This window comes from Neofelis nebulosa, chromosome 7, assembly GCF_028018385.1.
Source record: "Neofelis nebulosa isolate mNeoNeb1 chromosome 7, mNeoNeb1.pri, whole genome shotgun sequence".
NCBI lineage: Eukaryota > Metazoa > Chordata > Mammalia > Carnivora > Felidae > Neofelis > Neofelis nebulosa.
Window position 1 is genome coordinate 42,227,320 of NC_080788.1, and position 26,201 is coordinate 42,253,520.

General features: G+C 45.0%; 1 protein-coding gene across 1 annotated transcript in view; it reads right to left on the bottom strand.

Moving 5' to 3' along the window:
* Positions 1-427: 427 nt before the first annotated feature.
* The window catches only part of APH1B (aph-1 homolog B, gamma-secretase subunit), a 140,097-nt gene continuing 114,323 nt past the window's right edge, over positions 428-26,201 (bottom strand). The window contains exon 7 of the mRNA XM_058737484.1: positions 428-864. The gene's annotated coding sequence lies outside the window, so the exon portion shown is untranslated. The remainder of the gene's footprint in view (positions 865-26,201) is intronic.

The following is a 26,201-nucleotide window of genomic DNA, read 5'->3' on the forward strand; positions in this document are numbered from 1 at the left end:
TAAGTAGTGAGCTTACCCCAGGAAGAACAGATGGAATTAGTCAAAGAACGTACAAAAGTCATGCAACCAACACATTTACCACAACTTGTGTTTTGGTGTAGAGAGAAAAGCATCCCCATTGCTTTACTACACGTGGACATAAAGCTCAATTTATTTTTCATTGTAAAAACCAAATATCGATTATTCCAATAGCTGAAATCCATTTGTTTGGCAAATGGCGATAAGAGATTCCCACATCATTGTCAAGAAAAAGGGAGAACGCAGGCAGGATTTAGCAGAGGGCAGCACTGAATACATGCTAATATGATTGTTCTTTTTTTAATTTTCCTCCAGCTGGTCTCTAAGATAATGTTCAAAGCTTTACCTTTTCCTTCACTTGTCTTAGGCTGTCTGGTGGGATATAGTTAATAAAAAACAGACACTGAGATGGTTTTGAATGTCAAGTTAAGACAAGTTAATAATTGCTCTCCCACAATATGAGAGCAGAGTATAGTCCAGGATCAAAAGCAACTGTTTTTCTACTTTTTGGAGCTGCCAGAATTCCCTTCGGGCTGTGCACCAGGTAAGTGTGGGGACAAGCTTGGAATCTGGATGATATCATCAACACAGCTTACGCCAGACCCCAGCTGGGGGCGTCTATCCAGTTTGATGAGGGTGTGATTTCATCTGCCTTGTCTGAAAAACCATGCTGGCGAACCATGCAATCTGCTCAAATATCACAACACGCTACCTGCAGTTGGTCTCCAGGGGTCAGTAAATCGTAGGGGCGGGGCTCACGCCAAAACTCACAGTTGGGAGCCTGACACTGTGTAGCTCTTTGTTGTTTCCACGGGGCTGCCACAGACGTGATTTCACACCTTCCTCCTGTGGAGACGGAGTAGTGCTTGTCCACACAGAGAACCCAGGGACAGAACCCTCAGCATTCTCCCCCTCCTATTTGGAGAGCACTGGGAGAGAATGACATTAGCTTTGTGGGTTGAGCAGAGCACCGGGAGCTCAGTACGTGGCCCACCAGTGGCCCCTGAGATTGGGCGGTGCCACGTGCTGCAAGGCCCCTAACCAGCGTGGAAGCCACGATGCCTTGAGGGAACCCGCCCACCTCAGGCCCCTGGGTGCAGCCCCTCCCATCAAGGTCCAGCATGGATTTGGTTTTGGCTCTCCCCTCCCTGCCCTGGAGGAACAGTTGTTACTAACATGGGTGGGCATCGGGAGACCCGCATTTGGACCCACCACAGATGTCTGAAAGGAAGCTCCGGTCTACAGATCTGGTTGGAGGGAATGGCCCCGGCCTGAGGGCTTGGGGCCAGATGCTCAATAATCTCATCGTGGGTGTTCAGGCTGGTGCACTCAGAAGAGGCACAGAGGCAGGCAGCTGACCAAATCAACCCAAATTATCGTGACCACCATTTATGGAGTGTCTCCAGGCACTGAGTCCTCTGTATACATTATTTTGTTTAATCCTCACAACACCTTGGATGGGTTTTATTCTTCCCACTTCACAGATAAGGAGACTGAGGCTTAGTGGTGGGATGAAATTTCCCACAGGCATGTTTTGGGAACCAAGGGCTTTCTATCAGAAGGTCTGCTTATAGAAAGTCACAAGGGCAACCCTTGGGTCAGAGAGTGCTCCCAGGCCATTGTCTTGGGAGCCTTATTTCACATCTGAGATTCTCATACTTGCAAACACTATTGTGTAAGATTCCACCAAGCTTAGGAACCAAGGCCTAGGTGCTTTCTCAAAGGACAACACACTCCTCTACAGCTCTGTTTCAGGCTGCCTAGTTTTCCCAGTAGGTGAGGAAAGACACTGTGGATGCCTCCTTCCCAGTCTGGTGGTTTTTAACCCTCTTGCGGGACAGAGAGAACACATCCCCAAGGGGGCCGGGGTGGGCGCAGGAGGAGTGCAGGACTGGGGATCCAATGCTCAGGACTGATGCTGGGTCCTGGGCTGGGTCAGGTGGAGAGAGCCCATGTAGCATGACCCATGCCACATGCTGAGTGTGAGTGCGGGACACCGCTGAGGAGGCGGGCCAGGGTTCCCCGAGTGTGCGACTGGAGGTGAGGCAGGTGGGCAGGAGCCAGGGAATCAGCAGGCCCCGGGTGCCAAAGAAGGGAGCAGCAGGAGCTTGTTTGGACAGAAGCAATAGGGGGTCATGAAGCTGGCTGTTCTGGGTGTTGGTCACATAGATTCATCAAGGTAAAGAGACTCAGGCCATCTCACTGTTCGCTCCTATGAGGCATTTTGTACCAGTTACACTAAAAACCCATAGGATTCAAAGCAAACTTTTACACAAGCTGGTCTCCACTTCCCTTTCTAGCCTCACCGCCACCATTTCTCTTTTTGGTATACCCTATCCCCTAACCAAAAAGTCTGCATTTCCATTCCGTCCCGACACCTGCTTGAGCCATTTGTTCTCCCCAACGGGCCTGTTCACCGGCTCTCTGCCTGTAGAATTCTGCCCCCTTGCCCTGAACAGGAACTCACTAAGAGGTACAACCAGGAAGGATATGGAAAAAGTTATCGCAGAAATGTCAATGAAGATAGCAGTGAGGCATCATGGCATAGCTATGACATCAGATTAAAAAAACAAAAAGCCAAAAAAAAAAAAATCACCCAATGCTGACATTGTTTTGAAGAAACAGGTTGCTGGTGACATCGTAAATGGGTCCAAGTTTTGAGGGAGGGTGCTGGAAACAACAGAGCAATATATTTCAAGAGATACAGAAATGTTCATGCCCTTCGACCCCTATCCATCCTACTTTGCAGACCTAACCCAAATAAGATTATACCAAAGAAGAAAAAAAGCTACATGCGTAAAGATACCCTTTACATCATAAATTGTAACTATGAAAAAACTGGAAATAGCCCAACCATCCTACAATGGGGGACCGTAAAGGCAATTATATTCACCAACAGAGGGAAATTATGATGGAAAGTATTTAGCAAAAGGAAATGCTTATAACCTGATGCTTAGGAGAGCACAAAACTGTACTGTGAACATACTATAAAAATCACATAGATGTTTGAATAAGATTGTGTAAGGGAGCACAGAGAACGGAAAACTACTATTTATTAGGGCATTATTTTTATTAGAATGTTGTTGATGTGATAAAAATCTAGAGAAAATGCTACCCTTCCTTCAAACTCCCCGGTTTACCTTGTTCCTACCTGATTGGGGGTCCCTGAGTGTGTATTCGGTTTAGCTCCCTCTGGACCTCTTGCCCCTCTTCAGGGGCAAGAACTATGTTTCACTTTTCTTTGTTTCACCTGAGCTCCTCTATTTGCCTGGCACATAGTAAATGTTCAATAAATATTTTTTAAAGTGAATTCAGCTAATGCAAAGGATGACGTTATGCTTAGAAGTAAAACTCAACAGAGGCATGTTCTCTACTCTCTTGTCTCTTGGCAAAAGGCACTCAGAGAAATAGATCTTTTTTAAAGGCTTCGGGAGAAGGAAAATCCACATTAAAAACGTTAAGCATTTTACCTCTGGGGTGACGCAGATGCCGCAACACAGGCAACGCTTGGAAATCTACTGAGGCTCTTGGGAAGTATTTACATTTGCCTCTTAAGGCAACAAAATGTTTAAAAATGAGAGCCGTGCTGAGGTTTGCCCCTTTGGGCCCCACGAGATCCCAACCAGAAGGAAAACTATTCACCGCTTCTGCTGGGACCCCCAAAGCTGGCGTGCCTGAGTCGGGGCCTGTCTTGAATGAGCTTAAATGTCAGGGCTGAGGAGGAGACAGGAAGCGTGACAAAATGGCAGGAGCTTAGCTTGCCCCGAGAGAATAATAGGAATTTACTGTGTGCCTGGCATGCTATGTGCATCACTTTCGGCTCCCATTTTACAGACTAAGAATTTGAAGTTCAAAGATATCATATTACTCACCCAAGGTCAAATGGCTGGCGAGGGGTGGGTCAGGACCCCACAGCTGCCACAGGCCTTGCAACTCTCTCTAAACGCCCCATTTTGGCTTTTGGTCCAGGCTGGTGATGTCTCGGGGTCTTCCTTTTCGTTTTGTTTCTCTTTCTCCTTTTTCTCATTTTTAAAAGGCCAGTTAATGCTTTTGCAGGATCCCGGTAGGGAGGAAGCGAGCAGATTCTTGCCCGGTTATCTCCCTTTCTCGTAGCCTGCAATTCTCGTATCCAGATCATTCTCACCTGGCTTACATTTTCTCTCTTGTTTTCAGCCTGGCTCCCCCAGCCCTTGATTCCACTCCATACTCTCTGAATCCCTGTGGTCATCGGTCATTTCTCCCCAAGAAAATTGCACATTCGCTTTTATCAGTGACTTTTCCTGATGCCTGAGTGTGTAAATCATTTCCAGAACATGTTTTCTTTAACTGAACGCAATCTCACATATGGTGGATTGGGTTTGGAGATGAAAACGGCAGTTGTTTGAGAAAGAGTTTCTTCCAAAATTAAATGAATTTTCTTTTCTTTTGGAAGTAAAGCTTTTTCACAAATTGCACTTTTTAACATTTAAGATTCTCCTCCTCTCGCTGTTTCCCCTTTCCTTTTTTCTCTTTCATGCATTTTGTCTTAGTGCAAAACTGATACTTAATGTAACAATCACATCTAATGAATACCCAGCTACACTCCTGCTAACCCCCTTCACCTGCTGTCCCGCGGGGCTCCCCCCGACTTTGCTCACTTGTATTCATTTTAGCTTTATTTTGTGCCCTTCAAATTGTCTTCCTAAAATACAGAATTCCACATCAACTAAAAATTAGTGTAGCAAATAGATGGTGCTTAGTAAGTTCCAAACACTAAAATCCCACCCATTCTCATCGTCTGGGGCTCACACAGTTAAATATTAAGTGGTAGCAGATGTTCCTGCTGGGGACTCCATTTCCAGGCCTGCATTTCATCATTCTCTTTAAAAGTCCATTCTCCGCCCCCCTTTTATTCTTCCATTAAAAAAACCCCACACATTTATCTAGGTTTAAATAGAATTAAACCTTCTGCGTTTGGATAGTTTCGCGATAGTTGCTTTTCCTTTTAACCAGTTAAGGGAGATGGTGGAAATTGAGACGATGCTTTCTAGGTTTGCCGTGCATTATGTAGGTTTCAAAAGAGTAAATGAATATTTTAGTACATGTGTGTGGTGAATGAAATCCAGCCATCGATTCTTTGCAGCTCCTCCCACCAAGAGGCAGAGTTTATTTTCCTACTCTTTCAAGTGGGGCTGGCTTTGTGACTTGCCTTGACCGATATCAGATGGCTAAGCGGGCATCCCGTGAGTTCAGGGCCTAGAACCCAAAAGGACTTGCAGCTTCTGCCCTTATCACTCAGAATGCCCTGAGACTGCCATAAAAAGAAGCCTGTCTGGGGCGCCTGGGCGGCTCAGTCACTTAAGCGTCTGACTTCGGCTCAAGTCATGATCTCATAGTTTGTGAGTTTGAGCCTAGCTGCGGGCTCTGCTGACAGCTCAGAGCCTGGAGCCTGCTTCGGATTCTGTGTCTCCTTCTCTCTCTCCCCCTCCCCTACTCATGCTCTCTCCCTCTCTCTCTCTCTCTCACTCAAAAATAAACATTAAAAAATTTTTTAGTGTAAAAAGAAATACACCCATATTTTAATAATACATTAAATAATACCTAATATATCTAAAATATTATTTCAATATTTAGTCAGTATGAAAATGATTAAAGTTTGTTTTTCTCATAACAACTATTCAAACTCTGATGTGTATTTTACAGTTATAGCATGTTTATGTGGTTGCATTTCAAGAGCTCAGTAGTCACCTGTGGCTACTAGCTAATTTATTAGCACAGATCTACATTTAAAATCTGACCTGAGGGGTGCCTGGGTGGCTCCATCAGTTATATGCCTGATTCTTGGTTTCGGCTCAGGCCATGATCTCATGGGTTTCTGGGTTCGAGCCCCGCCATCAGCCCAGAGCCTGCTTGGGATTCTCTCTCCCTATCTCTCTCTGCTCCTCCCTTGCTCGCACGCACTCTCTTTCAAAATTAATAAATAAAAAAAATCTGACCTGAAAACACTCACCGAGTAATCCTCAGTATGTGAATCTTCATATTAACGAATGGACACTATGAAGGTGTTTGCATCTTTCCACGAGGCTAGAGGAAGTCTTTGCACAGGGGGCTTCGGGGCCGCTGGGATGGTGCAGACAAGGCAGCACCAAATGGTTTGGGAGGCCTGGCAGGGGCCGGGGTTGTGCTGCAGCCCTGTACTCCCTTTATATAATCTTAGAAAGGTCGCTTGACCCCCTAACCTTTTGGGGCCTCAGTTTCCCTCTCCATAAAATTGGGGATGGACTAGGAGTGTTTCATGGGCCTTCGTAGCACTGATGATCCTGAGTTTTCCATTTCCCATGGCCAGTCTGCCTTGGGATAAGGACCATGCTGGTCCTCCATGGAAGGGGTGGGATGTTTTTTGTCTTCCCATCACAGAGCACCATTAGAAACGGACTCCTGCATGTCCCACGGAGCTGACACATAAACGCCTGTTCTTTCAGAAGGACCATGATTCTGCCCGAGCCAGGCTGGCACCACAGGCGTCCACGGTCAGAAGGAACCACAAACCAACTCCCCTGGGTGGCATGGTCCGGGCGGCACTTTATTTAGAGGAATCCACACAGAGATGCTACAGTTTGGTCTGGGCATATGATTACATGGTTTTGATGCAAACTGGCTTACGGGAAGTCAAAAGTAGTGGCTGCAAATCCCAGCACACACCACAGTTACTGTGCCCTGCCTCAGTTTCCCTTTTTCTCATACTGGCAGTAGAGCCGTTATTTATCATGGAAGTATGGTGATTCTGTCCTGGTCCCCAAATCTCTTTTCAAAGAGATACATGTCTTTACATAAATGCTGCATAAATCCAAGTTCTGAAGTAACTTTGAGCTGAAACCAGATTTGAAGTCAGGAGAGATCTCAGGGTTTATCCGGTTTTCTTCTTTGAAAGCCGGTGGTTCTACAGAGGATAGGTGGCCATGACTAGCCGAGGGATCAGAGGAAAAGGAAGAAAGATGGGAACCTTTGTTCTTTTTTTGTTTAAAAGAATTTTTTAAATATTTATTTATTTTTGAAGGAGAGAGAGAGAGAGAGACAGAGCGTGAGAGGGGGAGGGGCAGAGAGAGGGGGAAGAGACACAGAATCCGAAGCAGGCTCCAGGCTCTGAGCTGTCAGCACAGAGCCGGACATGGGGTTTGAACTCACAAGCCGTGAGATCATGCCCTGAGCCCATGTTCTTCTTCTTCTTTTTTTTTTTTTAATGTTCATTTATTTATTTTGAGGGGGCGGGGAGGGAGAGAGAGAGGGAGAGAGAGAGGATCTCAGGCAGGCTCTGCACTGTCAGCACAGAGGGGCTCAAACCCACGAACAGTGAGACCATGACCTGAGCCGAAATCAAGAGTCATAGTCTTAACCGTCAGAGACACCCAAGTGCCCCAAGAGATGGTAACTTTCACTCTGTTCATCAAGCCCTTACAGAGACATGGGGGGGGGGGGGGTCAGTGTGCCCCTGAAAGGGAGGATCCAAGCTGTTAGCACCTTCCAAGGTCCCTTTCGAGATGGGCACCAAGGGGACAAGCTCTCAGTCACTCTTCTCTAATCATGGGTGGGAAGGAAAAGGAAGACTCTCCAGCCAATGTAACTTCCTATCGACAGTCAAGAGGGCCACTTGTCAGTGCATTCCGATTCTTGGCAAATTGTCATTAGACATAAATCTGAAGTTCATGCAGTGCCACATCCACCCCCACCGCGCCCCGTCCCGCCTGATCTCTTTAAAGAGATGGGTCACCACCCAAACTTTGCAGGCTCATTCAGAAATTACTCTCCCTCCGAGAGCTCATGTATCCTGCAAAGCCTCTGGTTGGATCCTCTCAGGGTTGTGACATTTATTTTCAGAAAGGATTTAAGTTGCAAAAGTGATTTAGAATTCAATTTAATTTACAAAGTTATACATACAGGGGCGCCTGAGTGGCTCAGTTGGTTAAGCATCTGACTCTTGGTTTCAGCTCAGGTCATGAGCTCACAGTTTCGTGGGTTCGAGGCCCACGTCGGGCTCCGTGCTGACAGTGAGGAGCCTGCCTGGGATTCTCTCCCTCTTTCTCTGCCCCTCTTGAACAGGTACTGTCTGTCTCTCTCAAAATAAATAAACTTAAAAAAAGTCTAAAAAGTAATAAAAAGTTATACATAGAGATAAATACATACACAGATACAAATATACACATGCAAAAAAATCTGGTAAACTAAGATATTATAAAAGAGTATTCAACCAAAAGTTTCTGGTATATTACTTCAAAGCTATTCTATGCATAAAAAATATTTTTTCTGGAGCACCTGGCTGGCTCAGTCAGTAGAGCATGCGACTCCCGATCTATCTTGGGGTTGTAAGTCTGAGCCCCACTTTGGGTGTAGAGATTACTTAAAAATGAAACCTTAAAAAATATTTTTTTCAGACATTAAAAAAGATATACTGTTTAATTTTAAAGCCACTTTAACTCAAGACAAAGTAGAAGGGCAGAAACCTGTGGATTTAAAAAGCAGGAGAGAGAGAGAGAGAGAGAGAGAGAGAGAGAGAGAGACAGAAAGCCTGAGCTATAATTGTTTTAAATGATGTGTTGATGTGTTGAGTTTAAAAATATTTTGATGTGTTCCAATGCATGGAAAACAAGATGCTATGAATCATTGACTGTCCTGAATAAACTGTCCAATATGATTATATATTTTTGTGTTCACTCGGTAAGGTCACCTCAACGAGTTTACATAATAATATACAGAACACGGAAAGCCACCAAATAAACTGGAGTGAGCAGGGAGGGAGGGAGGCGGCAGAATCACCCCTTAGAGAAGAGGTGTTGAAAAGGAAAAGAGAGGGAAGGCTGGAGAGGTAGGTAACCAAACTCCAGGCTGGCGCTTTCCTGGAGGGTTTTCTGCAATGATGAAAATGATCGTGTTCTGCACTGACTTCAGTGGCCACCAGTGCTGTGGAGCACTTGAAACGTGAGGGGCTGAATTTTTCAGTTCATTTAGTTTTAATTCATTTCATTCTAAAAATTTTTTTAAACATTTATTCATTTTTGAGACAGGGAGAGACAGAGCATGAACGGGGGAGGGTCAGAGAGAGAGGAAGACACAGAATCTGAATCAGGCTCCAGGCTCTGAGCTGTCAGCACAGAGCCTGACGCGGGGCTCGAACTCACGGACCACGAGATCGTGACCTGGCCAAAGTCGGACGCCCAACCGACTGAGCCACCCAGGTGCCCCTAATTCATTTCATTCTAAATGGCCACATGGGTTGGCTATTTTGGTAATGGACAAATAGAAGAAGCAAAGGAAGGAGAGGGGAAAAGATTAAGACATATGTGGAAAAGCTGAGGACAGTTGTCTTAAGTGACAGTGAGTGACCCTGTGCCACTGGAAGGAAGGGAGTTTCCTACCACCTCTGGCATTTATTCCGAGGTCTCTGTGGCAGCAGCAAGGGAATGCCCTCTCCAGGGCTAAATTCCAGAACAACAAATGTCCCAGCTGTGCTGACCGTGGGAAGCCGATTGGCCTTAACTGCCCAATCTGTTAGGGGAGCAGGAATCGACCTTCCCAAGGACTCCGCTACCCTAACGTGTAAAATAAAATAGTTTATTACTCCAAGGAAAACCCACACCTTGGATACTACCACTAGGTGTCACCATTAACCAAACATTTGGTGAAAGTTTTTTCTTTGAATCTATAGCTGCTTTGGCTATTTTCTCACTTTTCCACACCAAAAGCAAAGTGGTTTGTGCTCTGGGAGCCCACTAAACAGGGATACTCCTTCTAATTTGGCTTATTTCTCTTTCCAGTTAAAACTCTGCTAAATGCCACAAACATGATGTGTAGGCACACACACACGCTCACTCACTCATTTGCTCATTCATTCATTCAACATTTACTATGTGCCAGGCAGGGGCCTCGTGTACAGTTGTGTACATTGCACACTGCACAACTGGGGGGGAGACTATTAGTATAGACCTCAATGTGAATGGTTGCTCCCTGAAGTTGTTCAGGCCAGTGACTCTGCAAGACTCTCTTCTGTATCCTGGGGACAAAAACATGGCCTTTGCTTTTTCCTTCCTCTCTGTTTTCTCTCTTAGGATAGATTGCTAGTCTAAAACCTTCTTTGTAACTAGAAATACCTCCGTCCTATATAAAGTTTGAGGGTTATACATATCACATTTAATTTACCTTTATCCTCATAAGAATTAAACTTTCATTCCCTTTCAGAAAAAGTAATACTCTGTACTGAGCATATTTTATGAATAAAGTGATGTACTAAGCCAACTGGAAAAATAAAGTTGTGACCTTTGCCCTCGAGGAATTCAAGAGGCCTGAGCATACCTAAGATACATAAGTTTTGCATATCTCAACCTGAGCATTGACTAGAAAAGGAGTAACAGCAATTTAACATGAACCTGGAGACCAGGACCTCTAGATTCTAGCCCGAGCAGGCTTTCTTGAGGAATGTATTAGTTAGGTTTTGCTGTGTCACAAACCATCTCAAAACTTAATGGCTTAAAACAACAGACATTTAGTTTTTCTCAGGCTTCTGTGAGTCATCTGGACAGTTCTTCTGATCTAGTTGATGTGATGGATCTCTGAGGTCGGTAGGTGGCTCCTCTGGAGTTGGCTGGCCTCACTCACATACCCGAAGATTGATAAGCTCCTTTCTTGGGGACTCTGCTGTGATGGCTTGTCTCTACTCTATATGTTCTCTCATCCTCAAGCCCAGGCTTCATGTGGTGATCGCACCATGGCAGTCTCAGGGGACCAGAGAGCAGTAGGAGATGGCAAGGTCAGTATGCAAGCCCTTCAAAATTTCTGCTAGAGTCAGGGGTGCCTGGGTGGCTCAGTAAGTTAATTGTCTGACTTCGGCTCAGGTCATGATCTCACAGTTGTGCGTTAAAGCCCCGCATAGGGCTCTGTGCTGACAGCTCGGAGCCTGGAGCCTGCTTCGGATTCTGTGTCTCCCTCTCTCTCTGCCCCCACCCCCCGCAACTCACGCTCTGTCTCTGTCTCTCAAAAATAAATAAATGTTAAAAAAAAAATAAAATTTCTGCTAATGTCATATTTGCTCTTATCGCTGGCCAAAGCAAGTTACATGGCCATGCCTGGAGTCAGTGTGAAAGGTATTACCCAAGGATGTACATACAGGGAGGTGTGAACGATTTGAGGGCCACTGCTGCAACAATCTATGGAAGAAAAGGAATTTAATTCCTCCTTATCTCAGCTATTATATGATAATGATATATTTATATCATTATATATTAATTATATATGTGTATATATATACATATATATGTATATATATGTGTAATATATATATATATATAATATAGGGGCGCCTGGGTGGCGCAGTCGGTTAAGCGTCCGACTTCAGCCAGGTCACGATCTCGCGGTCCATGAGTTCGAGCTCGGCGTCGGGCTCTGGGCTGATGGCTCGGAGCCTGGAGCCTGCTTCCGATTCTGTGTCTCCCTCTCTCTCTGCCCCTCCCCCGTTCATGCTCTGTCTCTCTCTGTCTCAAAAATAAATAAAAAAAAAAAAAGTTAAAAAAAATTAAAAAAAAAAAAAAAAGAAGTATCGTTCAGAAGGAGAGACCCAGGGATGTCTGCCCACACGCTAACTTCCCCAATTGTCCCCAGGGTTGCTCCGCACTGCACAGGTTGAACACCTGTCACTATAGCACCCGCAAGGTTTATCACAGAATAACGAGAATGACTAGGCACGTACGGGGTCTGTTCTTGCTCCTATCTGCGTGTTGCCGACTATTACTGCAGGTAACAACATCTCTGCAAATACACATTCGATCGGCATTACTTCATCTTTATTCACGACTTCTTTTTTGAGTAATTTGTGATCTCTACCCTTTCATTTGATGAACAAGCATTTATTGAGCATTTGTTGTGTGCAAGGAATTGTTGCAGAGACAGAGATGAATAGAACACAGTCCTTGACCTTCTGGACGTCGCTATCTAATGGAACAGTTAGATAAGTAACAACAAACTGTAAGGCAAATCTGATAGTCAAGTGCTCTGGAGAGCATGGTGGAAGGAATGATTTACACCAATGAGATAAACTTGGGAAGACAGCATAAGACTGATGACTTTTGTTCTGAGCCTTGATGAATGGTTAGGCTTTCTCAATGTGGAGAAACGGCGAGAGAATCCCTTGCAGAGGGAACTGATGGTAAACAGATAAGGTTGAATGGACACACATTCAGGAAAAGGAGATCACCCGGGATGGTCTGAGTGTGGGGTATGCTGTGGTAAGCAGAAAAGGAGGTGAGGCCACCTTGTCAAGTCCTTGAATGCTCTTATTAATTTACAATGAGGGCCTTCAACGGTCTATGATTAAAGCACTCTCATGATGGGAATTATTTGAGAAATGTCACTCTGGCTTCTGGATCTTGACAAAATGGCAACCCATTTTAGGCTACTGGCTACCTTCCTCAACCCAGTGCTGGGAATGAACGCCTCAGAAATGGAGCAGTGGTGAATCTGAGTATCTAATGTAATAACTGTGAGAAGCTTCTAGAGAGACAGCAAATAGTTGGGTCCCAGGGTATATGTGTATGTGACTACAGTCTATAGGGGAAGAGGAAAGGTGCCACAGGTGGGGGAACTTACATCTCCCCCATATTTCCATGGACAGATTAGGGTTTATCCCAACTCTACTACATGGCAAAACAGAATCACCAGTCTTGCACGAGTAGGAAATAGAGCTTGTGGCTACATGAAGGCAGGCTTAGCCCCTGGGGATAGGAAGGAGATAAGAGGTTCAGGTAGATCCACATTCCCTCTAAGAACAGGAAATGCTACTTCTCAACAGAATACTGGAGGTCTTGGCCAACATGTTAAGACATGAAAAAGAAGTAATAGGTATAAGGATTTGAAATGAAGCGATGGGTGCCTGGCTGGCTCAGTTGGTAGAGCATGTGGCCCTTGATCTTATTAGGGTCGTGAGTTCAAGCCCCACGTTGGGTGTAGAGCCTACTTAAAAAAAAAAAAAAAAAAAAGAAAGGGACACCTGGACAACAACAGATGTAGGCAAGGATGTGGAGAAAGAGGAACCCTTCTGCACTGCTGGTGGGAATGCAAACTGGTGCAGCCACTCTGGAAAACAGTATGGAGGTTCCTCAAAAAACTAAAAATAGAACTACCCTACAACCCAGCAATTGCGCTACTAGGCATTTATCCAAGGGATACAGGTGTGCTTTTTCGAAGGGGCACATGCACCCCCATCTTTATAGCAGCACTATCAACAATAGTCAAAGTATGGAAAGAGTCCAAATGTCCATTGGCAGATTAATAAAGAAGATGTGGGGTATATATATATATATATATATATATATATATATATATATATAATGGAATATTACTCAGCAGTCAAAAAGAATAAAATCTTGCCATTTGCAACTATGTGGATGGAACTAGAGGGTATTATGCCAAGTGAAATTAGTCAAAGAAAGACAAATATCATATGACTTCACTCTTATGTGAAATTTAAGATACAAAGCAGGTGAACATAAAGGAAGGGAAGCAAAAATAATATAAAAACAGAGAGGGAGACAAACCCCAAGAGACTCTTAAATACAGAGAACAAACTGAGGGTTGCTGTAGGGGTGTTGGGTGGGGGGGATGGGCTAAATGGGCAAGGGGCATTAAGGAGGACACTTGTTGGGATGAACACTGGGTGTTTTAAGTGATGAATCACTAAATTCTATTCCTGAAATCATTATTACACCATATGTTAACTAACATGGATTTACATTTAAAAAAAGGGGGGGGGCGGTGCCTGGATGGCTCAGTTGGTTAAGCATCTGACTCTTGATTTTGGCTCAGGTCTTGATCCCAGGGTCATGGGATTGAGTCCCACTTCAGGCTCCACACTGAGCATGGAGCCTGCTTAAGATTCTCTCTCTCTCTCTGTCTCTCTCTCTCTCTCTGTCTCTCTCTCTCTCTCTGGGGTGCCTGGGTGGCTTAGTCTGTTAAGCGTCAACTTTGGCTCAGGTCATGATCTCACGGTCTGTGGGTTCGAGCCCCATGTCAGGTTCTGTGCTGACAGCTCAGAGCTTGGAGCCTGCTTGGGATTCTGTGTCTCCCTCTCTCCCTGCCCCTACCCTGTTCTGTCTCTCTCTGTCTTTCAAAAATAAATAAAACATTAAAAAAATTTTTTTAATAAAGAAAAGATTCTCTCTCTCTCTCTCTGCCCCCTCCCATGCTTGCATGCTTGCTCTCTCTCTCTCTCTCTGTCTCAAATTTAAAAAAAAGGAAAGGAAGTGACAAAACTGTCACTATTGACAGGTGATTTGATTATCCATATAGAAAATCACCCCAGAATTAATAGAATCCTGGCAAGGATGTCAGGAACAAGGTCTGCTTTCAGAAATCAGTAGCATTCTTCTGTATTAGCAATATTTAACCAGAAAATATAATGGAAAATAAGATTCCTTTCATGAGAGCAACAAAATTATAAAGTACCTAAAAATTAACGAAAAGTTCAAAATCATTTTTGGAAGCCAAATGTAAAACTATTAAAGGGCAAAATACAAGACTTGAATGAGCAGATACATATGCCATGTTGGTAGACAAGACTCCCTAACATGTAAAGATCCCAATTCTCCAAAAGTGAATCTAAAAATGTAAGGCAATTTCAATAGACATCTAATAATTTTTTGAGTGGAAAGGAAAAGCATATTCAGAAATTTATCTAGAAGAATAAAATCAACATCCATAATTCTGAGAAAAGAGCAAAGAGGAGGGACTTACCTCACTATACTCCAGGGTCATGGAATAAAACACTATGGTGCAGAAACGTGTGAGGAGACCAAGGGCCATAAAGTGCCCAGAAACGTATATGCTTTTGGGTGTGAGTGTACCTGATGTACAGGAAAAAAGTACCACAATCAATGGGGACAGGGTAAGTTGCTGAGTTGATAGTACAGGGAAACTGACTCACTACATGGGGAAAATTTAAGTTGAAGCCTCAACACACATAAACAAAGGTGAATTTCAGATACACTAAAGATTGACTGTGAAAACCATCCCTACAAAAAAAGACACAGAAATATATGTAGGAGAATATAGTTATGATTTTAAAGTGGGGAAGGATTCTTTTAAAACCAAGACCTAAAAAGTACAATCATAGGCCAAAAAAATGGAGAGATCTATGTCAAAATTAATGATAATGATGGATATTGTTACCAAAATTAACTGACAGGTGATTGAGAAAAAATATTTGAGACTTCAAAACCAACAGGGATTATTACCTAGAATGTATAAGAGAGTCCTACGAATCAATCAGAAAAAGATGGAGAACCCAGTAGGAAAATGGACAAAGAATATGAATATGTGACTCACACAAGAAAGTCCACTAGTTCTGCTCAATCCCACCTGTTACAGGTAAATGAAAATCCAAACAATAGCAAAAGAGATCTCTTTTTACCCAGGAGGCTGGCAAGAATTAGGGGACTGGGTAATATGAAATTCTCGCAAGGTCTGAAACTCTTCTGGTCGCCTGCTGGGAAGAAAGTACACTGCTAGGACTTTTCTAGCGCATGTCACAAATAAAGCTGGACACGAGTTTAAGCAGCGAGGACAGGTTTTATTCAGTAACTATGTTGCAACAGGGAAAATGAGTCCAGAGGGAATGGGACTCAACATCCTCAAAACAAAAGGCTGGAAACGTTTCAACATGGAGGTGTTGAAAGGATGTGCAAGGGGAAAGATACTGAGATGGGGGTTAAGAGGGCTCAGCCTATGTGACGAGGCTACCTGGATTCGTTAATTGGTGCTTATTTGAGGAGAAACAAATTCTCCAGTCTTTATGAAGGAGGCAGTGGTGTGAGATGCAACAAGGCGCCCGCTCAAGTTAGGTCTTTGTCCTCCCACAGGGATAGGTGGGAGAGGAGCGTTATCTCCCTGAATGTTTCCTCTTAGGTCTTTTAGGAAACAGTTTGAGGTGGTAGATTTGCATTTCAAAGGGCAGAGAAAGAATTCATAATTGCAAGCTTTCTAAAGTAACTGCCCTTTGAGGGGGTTCGGGGCCCATCTGCGGAACGAACAGCAAATTTTCCTGGCAGCACTGAACTTTCATCCCGGGTGGGCCCTTCCAGGGGGCTAGGATCATCCCAGGGATGACCTTAAGCGACTGAAGCCATGCCAGAGTTTCATCAAGTCTGTTAGTGGAAGGGTTTGGACAACAGAGTCTTCAGATGCCGAGAGTTCTGTAGTTCTCAGGGATGACCCGGCAGTACTTTGTCAAAGGAAATTGGCATAGATATTATGATTCAGTGATTCCCCTCCTGGCATATGCTTCAGAGAAACTCTTGCCCAGGTCCTAAAGGATCATCAACAAAGACATTCGTCTCACTGTAGTACTGGCCGCGGGGAGTTGAGGGTATTTGCCAGGGGGCCGGATAAGTAGATGTGGTAGGTGGGTTTAAGAACAGAATGTACACAAAAAAACACAATGTATTTTTCAAGTTCACATACGTAGCCAAGAACACGTTATCAAAAACGTGCCAGGCACCTGGGTGGCTCAGTTGGTTAAGGGTCCAACTCTTGACATTGGCTCAGGTCATGATCTCAGGGTTCACGAGACTGAGCCCCACCTCGGGCTCCCTGCTGACAGCACAGGGTCTGCTTGCTATTCTCTCTCTTTCTCTCTCTCTCTCTCTCTCTCTCTCTGCCCTTCCCCTGCTTGTGCATGCTCTCTCTCTCTCTCAAAATAAATAAACATTTAAAAAAACCCACGAGAGTGAAGGCCTATGGGAAGGAGGCAGCCGGAAGTATCAGGGACAAAGGGAGAGAGGCACAACAAAAGGAAAGTGGCTCCTTACACAGCTGGAGAATGAGGGAGACTGCACTGCAGACAGCGTGGGGGAGGGGGAGAAACTGGGAGAAAGGCTGTCATCTGAAGAATGAGAGGCTGGCGGGGGGTGGGGGGGTGGGGGGGCAAGGGAGGTTGGGGAGGGGAGTTGCTGGGCAGTGTGGGTGGGGGGAGGGCGGTGGTCAGAAGGAGAGCAGAGGCAATGGAAGTAAAAATAAACCATCAGTGTTGATTAAGGACCTGCTGTATACCGGGCGCTATTAGGTTCTTTCATTCAGTTTGGGATCCCAGCGGCAACCTGAAGGGGGAAACCCTCATAATGGATGATGCACTTGAATGTGGCGTGGAGTCGAGGCGACCCCCAGTTTCTAACTCAGGCACCCGGGAGGATGGTGGTGCCATTAACCAAAGTAAGAAATAAGTGAGATGGGGACCATGAACGTTCACGGCCTGGGATCTCCCAGCCCGTCACTCTGAAAACCAAGATTCTAAGAAGGCGTTCCTACTCGGGTGAAAGAGAAGTGACATTCGTTGTGCTCCTAATAATAACTGGTATTTTCCTAAGAGCAACAACAAATCTGAGAGCTTACTGCACATTAGATGCCATGCTTCAGCTGTTTGCGCCCATTAGCTCGTTCACACCCCACGAAAGTACTATTATTATCATCTCCATTTTATTGGTTAGGAAGCTGGAGCTTAGGGAAGCACGTGCCTGAGGTCCCAAGGTCACAGAGCTGCTACCGACCATGTCTTCTGGTTCCTTAGCCCAACAGGCGACCAGACACCATGCCACAGGCTTGATGTTCGTGCAGTTCTCGCAAGTCTTCCATGAGATAGGCTTATTCTCTTCATTTCAGAGATGAGGCAAATGAGCCTCAGAGCACTTCGGTGGCGGGTCCGACCTCTGTCAGTCGCAAGTGGCAGCGCGCGATTCAGACCCAAAGGCTGTGCTCTATTCACAATACACAGCGGCACATCTCTCAATGCTACCGCCCAAACGACCCTCACGCTACTCATTCAAACCCCACCCCTTAGACCAGAGGAGTAGAAAATAGACTAACCCACGGCAAGGCCCCGACCTTGTCCGGAGCACAGATCAACAAGTGGTTGGTAAGACCACCGAGAGGACAACTGGGAAAACATGATAGTAAGGAATTACGATAGATTTTTGTGAGTGATGGCAACATTGTGATTATGTTTTAGATAAGGGGGTCATTTTTGAAAGAGAAATATGTACAGATGAAATAACACAGTGGTTGTCAAAGTGTGGCCCCTGGATCCACAGCACTGGTATTATCTGGGAACTTGTTAGAAATGCAAATTCTCGGGGCACCTGGGTGGCTCAGTCAGTGAAGCGTCCGACTTCAGTTCAGGTCATGATCTTGAGGTCTGTGAGTTTGAGCCCCATGTTGGGCTCTGTGCTGACAGCTCAGAGCCTGGAGCCTGATTCAGATTATGTGTCTCCCTCTCTCTCTGTTCCTCCCCTGCTTGCGCTCTGTCTGTCGTCTCTCTCTCAAAAATAAATAAACATTAAAAAAAGTAAATAAATAGAAATGCAAATTCTCAGTCCCCCTCCAGACCTGCAGAATCAGAAACCCAGGGTGGGGTCCAGCAATCCATGTTTGAACAAGCCCTCTAGGGGGTTCTGATGCTCAGTCGAGTCTGAGAACCACTGAAAAGATGTTGAATCTTGAATTTGTTTCAAGCCAGCCCAGGGAAGGGGTAATGAGTTGGTGAGCATATAGAGGAGGCAAGGTTGGCCATGAGCTGCCAACTGTTGAAGCTGGGCGATGGGTACACAGGGATTCATTGTAACTACACTGGTTTTTTTTTTTTTTAAAGATTTTTTAAAAGTTTATTTATTTTGAGAGAGAGGGACACACACATGGGGGGAGAGGGGCAGGCAGAGAGAGAGAGAGAGAGAGAATCCCAAGCAGGCCCACACTCAGCACAGAGCCTGACTCGGGCTCAATCCCAGGAACCACAAGATCATGTCATGAGCCGAAACCAAGAGTCGGACACCCAGGTGCCCCAGGATTTTGTTTTTAAGTAATCTTTACATTCAGTGTGGGGCCTGAATCCACAACCCTGAGATCAAGAGTCACATATTCCACCAACTGAACCGGCCAGGTGCCCCTGTATTCTGTTTTTATATGTGTTTGGAAGCTTTCCCTAGTACAACGTTTTAAAAAATCGGAACCATTTTTTTTCCTGCAGTGCAAGACCTAACTGCTCTCTCCTTCCTCCTCTTGGTCCCTTTTTCTCCAGCTCTCCTCTGTCTGGAATGTTCCCTCCTGGCTTCGGAAATGGCAGCTCCTTTTATTCTCTGTATTTGCCTCAAGCTTTCCAAATCTTCGAGACTCCTGCTGCTCTTGCCTTGTCTCCTTGTCCTCCCTGCTGACGTTGTTAAATGATCCATCTCTTATCAGTTGCCATTTCCCTCCTACCAGGGTTCTTTCTCGAGGCTCGCTCTGTGTGTTTGCAGAACAGGATTTCTCGGAGGCACTGACTGCCTGTCATCTGAGACCTTTCCTCTGCATTTGCTATTTGGGATCTTGCCCTTGCTTTTATAGGCACTGTAGACTCTCCTTAGGTAGTGTGAAAAAGAACCAGCGGCTCAACACGGCGTTACTGAGGCCAAGTCTTGAAACGGGGGCTTTATACCTAACCTAACTGTAGTTTCAACCTTCCCTACAAATGCAGGCCAGCCAGCACCAATGAGGCAACCTGTCCCGAGGGTCCTCTCCACCCCACCCAAGGGGAGATGAAGTAATCTGCATGATGAGACCCCCCCCCCCGCCCTTTTCCCAAAGAGAAAGCGCCCTCTCCTGGAACAATCATTTCTTTTGCTAAAGACGTCTTTGTCCCACTGTCTTTCCTATAAAAACCTTCCATGTGGTCGAATTCCTCTCCTGAAGCTCACTTCCACTTGCGAGATTCTGGAATCGCTTCATAAAGCCAATCAGAGCTTCAAATGTACTCAGTTGCACTTTTGTTCTTTAACAGTTGTCTGTTGCTTCTTTTTACTTCAAAAAAGAAAACATTTGCCTCTTTCAGTGGTTTTAAAATTTGACTTGTGTGACTGTTTCAATGTGTAACAGATTTGCTTAAAACAAACTACAACAACAACAATCCCAAAACTTCAAACAATACAGAAGTGTAACAAGTAAAACTGTCACTTTGTTTCCTGGGACAGGGTCTTCGGAGTTTACTTCCTACTGCCCTAGCTAATCCCTCTTCACAGAGACATCAATTCAAAGTAGGCTCCAGGCTCCGTCCAAGCTGTCAGCACAGAGCCCGATGCAGGGCTTGAACTCACAAACCATGAGATCATGACCTGGGCTGAAGTCGGACACTCACTGACTGAGACACCCAGGCGCCCTAGCCCATTGACTCTTCAGACTGAAAGATGGAGAACGTTCACGGGGGAGGAATAAATGAAATAGAGAAGAAGAAAGGAAAAGCACAACAAGCGAGTGGGAGGAGGGCGGCTGGCAACCTAGAAGTGGGACAAGGAAGAAAATGCCCAGCTCTGGATGTCCTGGATGTGTGGCTCTGATGATTCCCCAAACTTTTCCTTTCATTGAATGTCCTTGGTTCTTGGTCTTGGTCTTGGGCTCTTTTAGGAGCTCTGAAGCCTAGAAGCTTCTTTAGAGTGCCTACTGGTGAAACACTGTGCAGCATGTGAACTTCGAAAGAGACTCATTGTCATACACTATGGCTGCTCCTGCTCTGGGCTGTGAACTTGGACCCATCCTTGTGGGCTCACTTCCCCTGTGCAGCCAGTTCTGTATATGCAATCACTTCCCCTTGTTCCCAAAGCCATCAAGCCACTGACTTACAATCTACCCAGTGTCATATTTATCTAAATCCGTCAAATTGTATCTTCCATTGTTCTTCTAGGACTTTCCTGACCTTCTTGAGGAACTCCCTCAAGAAATTTGATTCCCTGTTTTAAATTGCTAGTCTTCCCAGGTTTCATGACTTCTTGAAACTTAAGATTTGTCAATGTAAAAATTATTAAGATTACGTAGAAAAGTAGAAAAGTGCTTATGATCCACTGTCATTTTTTTTTATTAAAAGTTGTATGCACATTATGGTATATTTACTTGATAGTGACTGGATAAATATTTTTTGTTCACATGAATAAGAATGGAACGTGCAAGAAGTTATTGTCAACTAGGATGCATTCGTATGTGATTTCTTTTCCTTTTATGAATTCCCTCTAAATAACTTTGTTTATAAAAATCATTTGAGATGTTTCCCTGTTATAGTTGAGCATTTAAAGTTCTGTTTCCAGGGGCACCTGGGAGGCTCAGTAGGTTGAGCGTCCCACTCTTGATCTCAGCTCAGGTCATGATCTCATGGTTCATGAGATCGAGCCCCATGTCGGGCTCTGTGCTCACAGCACAGAGTCTACTTAGGATTGTCTCTCTTCCTCTCTCTCTGCCCCTCCCCTGCTCACACTCTCTCTCAAAATAAGTAAATAAACATTAAAAAAAATAAACAAAAAAAAAGTTGTGTTTCCAGTCTTGGCCAGGAATGCTTTGTCCAGCATCAGACTCCTGAATTTTCACAAAATCACATGTTGCTCATCCCTCAGGCGGAAGACCATGGAGTTATCCTTGACTTCCCCAGGCTTCTTCCCCTTTAGTCTGGACAATGGCTACAAGTTAGCACTGTTCCTTCCATAACTTTTCTCTGCCTTCTTCCCCAGTTTTTACCATCTCCCTTCTGCTGGCAGCTCGTTATATAGGAACTATTACGATGAGATTTCTCTTTTTTATTTTTTCAAAGATTTTATTTTTTCAGTAACCTCTACATCCGACATGGGGCTTGAACTCACAACCTCAAGATCAAGAGTTGCATGCTCTACTGACTGAGCCAGGCAGGCACCCCATGACGGGATTTCTCTTATTCACTAGCTCTGAAGTGATTTCTTTACTATGAACTGGGCCTGTGTTAACATGTTTTTTGTCTCAGAGGGGTAATGACTCTGAGATCCTTCTTATCACAGGGGGATCAGATGCCTTCACTAAAGATGAACAACTCAATAGTAACAAGCATCAGTACACTTTGTAATTATGGAGTATGGAATCCTTCCTAAATGTTTCAAAAGAATTTTACAAATTCTCACTGGAATTAATTGGCACAGTTTCTATTACAAAAATGGAATGACTGAGGTATCTGAGGCATTTTTCCTTCCCATCCTCCCCAAGAGAAACAGAATTCGAAGATGTAAGTAACCTAGTTATAATTTATTCCACTGTAAAGTGAGCCTCAAACTCTTTTTTTTTTTTTTTTCTGGATCACCAGTTTATAATCAAAGGATATAACTCGGGGTGCCTGGGTGGCTCAGTCAGTTAAGCATCAGACTCTTATCTTGGCTCATATCATGATCTCGTGGTTGTGAGACTGAGCCCTGTGTTGGGCCCTGCACTGGGCCTGGAACCTGCTTGAGATTCTCTGTCTCTCTCCCTGTGCCCACTCTCCACTCTCTCTCAAAACAACAACAACAACAACAACAAACAGGGGTACTTGGGTGGCTCAGTTGGTTAAGTGTCTAACTCTTGATCTTGCCAGTCTCACGGTTCATGGGATCGAGTCCTGCGTCGGGCTCTGTGCTGACAGCATGGAGCCCACTTGGGATTCTCTCTCTCCCTCTCTCTCTGCCCTGCCCCTTTGTGTGCATGCACACATATATTTCTCTCTCTCAAAATAAATAAATAAACATTAAAAAGAAACCCCACACATTTAAAGGGTGCAACTCAGGAACAGATGGCTGAGCTACAGGGGATGAGGTCTGGGAAAGGGGTATGGAGCTTCCATGCCTCTTCAGGGCCCACCCTCCCCACATCTCCATGTGCTCACCAACCCAGAAGTTCTTTTGTTTTTTTCTGGAGGCTTCATTACATCAGCATGACTGAGGAAATCATTGGCCGTTGGTGACTGATTCAACCTCCGGCCCCTCTCCTCTTCCCTGAGCCTCAGACTCTTGATTTCAAGGATTGGGGGATGGGGTGGGCATAAAGAAGTTAGTTCCATAGGTAAGATTTCTTTACTCATCTCAGTGAGCTCACCGTGCAGCCTTTCCTCAGGGAGGTATCTCTAGTTCACTGGCCATACTCTCTTGGGTGAGAGAACAATGAAGCCTTGGCTGCCTATCTGCTGTCCTTGGCCACCGGGTACACCTGAGCCCTTTCTCAGGGCTTGAGATGGAGCTGGGTCCTTGCCAAGGGCTGGCACTTGACCCGAGAGCCAACTCAACTTGGATGGTCTGTTGAGATGCTCAGTGGCCATCACCTGTCCATGCCATGAAGCCAGCAATGTTAACTGCACCAGGCTTCCAGCCTACTGAGTCTCTGCCTGGCACTGGGGCCGAAGGAAGGTGGGAGTTGCTTGCCAGTTTTCTTTGAAAGGAAAGGAAATGAGGGATCAGATTATAAATTCCTGCACTTGTAAAAAACAAGGGTATCGAAGCAAGAGGAAATTACTAGCTTATTCTAATAGCATGTGGCATCTCTGAGCTCAGGAGTACCTCCCAGCTCCAAGATTCTAGTGATCAGGCATTTCCCGTGATAAAGTAGTTCTGAGTCTCCTTGATTAAAAGGTATCATTGCTTCTGTAGGAAGGCTGGTGTGTTATGACAAAAGTGACATTCTTTGAGAGGCCAATGTGTAAAATTAGGGGAAAAGAGATGTCTTGAGATCTTCACTCATTCTTCTCTTAGGGTTCATGAAAGTTGGTGTGGTTGCCCAAACCAGGGAAGTTGGTGGGGTTGCCTAAACCAGGAACAATGGGTGAAATAGTCCCCCATCCGCCATTCAAGGCCTTTCTATAGCAGAGAACTACCATTATATGGTGCTCATTATATGCCACTGGGCTAAGTTCTTTACAGGCCTAGCTTATTTTGTTTATTCCTCCTTATTGCTCTTTGGGGTATTCTTATTCTATGGCCCTCATCTCTTTAAAAAGGAAAACAGGAGGGGTGCCTGGGTATCTCAGTTAGTTAAGCATCTGACTCTTGATTTTGGCTCAGGTCATGATCTCACAGTTGTGAGATTGAGCCCTATGTTGAGCTCCATGCTGAGCATGGAGCCTGCTTGAGACTCTCTCTCTCTCTCTCTCTCTCTCTCTCTCTCTCCCTTTGCCCCTCTTCCCTTCTCACTCCCTCTATCTCTCAAAAAAAAAGAAAAAGAAAAAGAAAGAAAGAAGAGAAAAGAAAAGAAAAGAAAAGAAAAGAAAAGAAAAGAAAAGAAAAGAAAAGAAAAGAAAAATAGGCAACTGAAACTCAGAGAGGTTAAATGACTTGCCCAAGTTCCCATGGGTAGTGAGTGGTGTTGCTGACTTTCAAAACCCAGGTTCATGTGATGACAAACTCTTTCCCTTATACCATTCGGCCTTCCTAACCCTGGGCGGAAGTTGTCAGAATTGATATGAGGACTATTCACTTTCGGTGAATAGTCCAGGATCTGGACCAAACCCCCGAGGTTAGAGAAGAGTGGATCCAACCAGCAGGGGTGAAAGGAGATGGATGTGAGAAACCTTAAGCTATTGTAGTCTAATTATATCTCCTAAGCAGTCTCTTGTCGGCTAACCATGGTTTTCAGAATCGTTTGCCTGGAAAGAGGAAACATATTGCACCAAGGTTTATTTTCACTGACAATGCGTACTTTCCTTGTACATAGAATTTTAAATTACTGTCATTTTGTTATTAATCATGCAGAGTGCTTTATAAAAGTCCTGATGACAAGCCATTATCTCCCACTTGACAGAAGCAACAGCTGAAGGATTCAGCGGACAAGTAGCTGGACCAGAGTCACAAGTTGCCATGGTAACTGGTGGCAGGGGCTGAATGAGAACTTAGGGTCCCTTGTTGGAATCCAGTTTTCATTTTCTTTGGTAAACCAAGGCCGAGATCAAAACAATATCTTTTGTTTCAAGCCCTCTCTTAGGAATATCGTGTTTGTCGAGTACTTTCACTTGGTTTTCCGACGTACTTTCACATCTATGGTCTCATCCCACACTCGAAACCCTGTGTGTGGCTAGACGTTCTTACTTCCACTTACAGATCAGAAAACTGAGGCCTATGCTGGACAAGAGATCTGCTATAAGCCCAGAGCTCATTCCTGGCAAAGCCATGAGTCCAGCATTCTTTCCTGTGGGTCACTCTACCCTGTGACGATCCTGCCTGAAAGTGAGCAGGGTAGCTAGGGTTCACACAGAGGCTATGACTCCAAGCCACAGTTTCACAAGTGAAGAAGCCCATGTGAATAAAGCTACAAAAGTGAGTGCATTTTCAAAGACCTAGACACTTGCACCAGGATCAAGGGGTCTGTGCAAGTCTTGGCCCAGAGGTCTCCTCAGCTATTACCCAGTCAAAGGAAAACCTGTGGCTTTTTCCTTCCTTCTTCCTTTCCTTTCCTCCCTCCCCTTCCTTCCTCCCTTCCTCCTTTCCTTCCTTCCTTCCTTCCTTCCTTCCTTCCTTCCTTCCTTCCTTCCTTCCTTTTCCTTCCTTGTCCTTCCTTTTCTTTCCTTCCTCCCTCCCTCCCTCCCTCCCTTCCTCCCTTCCTTCCTTTCCCTCTGCCTTCCTCCATACTCCCTCTCCTTGGTTCATTATATAACAAGTCCATTAATATAACAAGTAACTAGGCAGTCGGGCTCATATTCTCATTTGCTGGAGAGACGTGTCATATCAAAGCTCTGTGGTCTCAGGTTCCTCGTATCACATTTTGGCAGATGTGCTATGCGTTGATCAGAGTGCAGGGGCTCTCAGTAACCCCATGGGGGTCAGGGAGGACACAGCCACGGCCCATGCTGGGCATTCTGGCACATTGTGCCCCTAATCCACAAATAAATGATCAAAGCATCTAAAAAATGAAAGAATCCTCATCCTACAAGGATATAAAGTATCCCCATCTAAGGTATTTGTTAGGGGAGCCGTGAAAAGAGCCTGCCTGGGTCTTGGAGACAGAGAATCGTCTGGTTGAGGATTCAGTTTCTGCCACCCAACAGCCTCGTTCAAGGAAAGGAGTTAACCTTGCCAAGCCTCAGATTCCTTATCTGTGAAATGGCAATCCTAACACTATCCCCACAAGCTGTTGTAAGAATAAAGTGCCATGCACAGTGCCAAACAGTGGGTACTCACTAAATGTTAGTCCTCCGCCCACTAGTCCTTTCGTTAGCCCCATAAAAAAGTCATTCCCAACTGAGTGACACTGTTTGTTTGTTTGTTTTTAAGTAGGCTTCACGCTCAGCCTGGGGCCCAGCACAGGCCTTGAACCCAAGGACCCTGAGATCAAGACCTGACCTGAGATCAAGAGTCAGATGCCTAACTGACTGAGCCACCTGGGCAACCCTGAGTGACACT